Below are 2,348 nucleotides of genomic sequence, written 5' to 3'. Positions count from 1 at the left end.
TCCTGTGGGGCTAACAGGACTCCTGAGCCCATCCTTGAATTCTAGATTTCTCAGGGAGGAAATGTAGATTCTCCCAGACTTCTTCCCTCCTCTCTGCTCTCTGTGAAAAAGGAATAATGACTGTGAAATAGAAAGATATCATTTCTGGTTAAGTAATGGTAACTGAAAGAAATTCCTCAAAGCTGGAAAATTTCTTTGTTATACTGTAGATAGCACAGGAAGAATTAAAAGAAGGCACCTCAAGGGATGGTGAAAGTTTGCTCCTATTCTAAACTAGAATTGAGGGATAGAACATGTTAAAATAGAAAGAAAACTCTCAAAGGATGGTAGAAAGCCAAGAGTGTTATAGAACACAGAACAAAACAGATACTGAGTCTTCAGAATCCATTAAAACAAAGTTCAGGGACAAGATAGGCGGGATCATATGGTTTGATATAACAAAAGGAAAAATTGCTCAAGAGGAATGAGATGTTCTCAAAAATGCAAATCTGATCATGTAATCATAAAAGGTTTCAATACAGAAGGCCAGGGGGCTGTACTTGGAGAACTCCGTGTTTGTGGCAGGAGCACTGGGATGAGCTCCTGAGTGGACATGTACAAAGGGAAGAGAGAAGAGATATAGAAGGGCATGGCATATACCTTAAGGAGCAATGACAGGGATGCTAAATCCTAAATGTAATGAGGCCTGCTTTGGTTTTTTTAAGGCTATGGTGGTTTCATCAAAAAATCAAAGATATGTTTAGGGGTATTAAAATGATCAAGAAAGGAATGTACTTGCACTAGGAACTCATGGGGTAAGGTTGGTGGTGACTTGATAGGTGTTATGGGTTGAATTATGTCCTCCCAAATTGTATGTTGAAGTCCTAACCCTCCGTACCTGAGACTGTGACCTTATTTGGAAATAGGATCATTGCAGATCTAGTTAGTTAAGATAAGGTCATATTGCAGTAGTCTGGGCCCTTAATTCGATATGATTGGTGTCCCTAAAAGAAGAGGAGAGAGAGGGAGGCACAGGGAGGAGAACGCCACGTGAAGACACAGACACGTGAGGGGGGGATGCCGTGTGATGAGGGAGGCAGAGATTGGAAGGATGCAGCTACAAGCCAAGAAATGCCAAGGATTGGCAGCCACCACCAGAAGCTACAAACAAGCAAGGACAGATTCTATCTAGAGTTTCAGAAGGAGCATGGCCCTGCCCACAACTTGATTTCAGACCTTTGGCCTCTAGAACTGTGAGACAATTATTTTCTGCTGTTTTAAGACACCCAGTTTGTGGCACTTTGTTATGGCAGCCCTAGGAAACTAACGGAGTTAGGGAACTGTGATGGCGTCCTCTCTTGCTTGCCCCTCCTCTTCACATAATTCTCACCATTTGGGCAGGGAGACCTTTATAAACCTACTGCTCTCCAGTCTCACACATGTTCTGTGACCCACAACTTTACTTGGAAGACCAAGTCTTCAAGGTTTGTGTCATGTATCGGTGTCAGGATGGCTCTGGGATGCTTTTGCTTATTATTTTGTACCGCTTTTTCATGTTAGCTTAGGCAGAATTTTCCTCCCAGCAACAAAGGCAGCAGGTTTGCCATTGAGCTCCTTCTCCAATTCATGGGTTAGCTGGACTGAATCTCCTGGAAACATCCCAGTTGAGGAAGGAGAACCAAGATGATCATATCTTTCTGACTATCACCAAGTTCATTTTCCTTGGCTGTTGTGATATTCATCTCCTGGCTAAGCCTTGAGGTCAAAGTTCATCTCCAACTGCAGGAAAGCCTGAGAAACACCAGACTGGAATGCACCTGACTTTCTGCCATTGGGTTCCACATCTTCATACTTGAACTGAACATGGCCTTTTCCTCCCCCAACCATCAGTCTAGGAAAAAGGTCAATGGCAAGACTCCACTTCTTTCTCTAAGAAAGTTTTATACCCAGAAAATGTGGACATAGTATGTCTTGAATTCGCCAGGTACTTAACAAATCCTTGTGAATAGCCTGAAAAAATTATAGGACACAAAAGGGGAAAATTCCATAGATGAATATTTGTGGAATAGTCACATTGAAAGCATGTGGACACAGGGGGCCATGTTATCTTGGAAGGTAGGTTTTATTTTCATACTATGGGAATCTGTCAAGTGCCCAATTCTAGATACAATTTGTCTTAATAATTAGGATAAAGTTATATAAAGCATGTAGAGCAAATTTTAAATAGATGGGCACATGGAAAGACAGCAAATCATATCACAAAAATAATCAAAAAAATGTCTTGTTGGCTCATGTATCTGATTTTGGTTTTGGCAAAAAATGACTTCCAATCATGCTGGTGCTATTTCTCTGTTGAGAACAGACAGAGG

General features: G+C 41.6%; 1 pseudogene; it reads right to left on the bottom strand.

Moving 5' to 3' along the window:
- Positions 1 to 1,365: 1,365 nt before the first annotated feature.
- Positions 1,366 to 1,844, bottom strand: LOC131400117 (small ribosomal subunit protein eS7-like; annotated as a pseudogene).
- Between the last annotated feature and the right edge of the window lie 504 nt (positions 1,845 to 2,348).

This window comes from Diceros bicornis, chromosome 3 (genome assembly GCF_020826845.1).
Source record: "Diceros bicornis minor isolate mBicDic1 chromosome 3, mDicBic1.mat.cur, whole genome shotgun sequence".
Lineage (NCBI taxonomy): Eukaryota > Metazoa > Chordata > Mammalia > Perissodactyla > Rhinocerotidae > Diceros > Diceros bicornis.
Note: the sequence above shows the minus strand (reverse complement) of the source record. Positions and strands in the feature narration are given on the sequence as shown.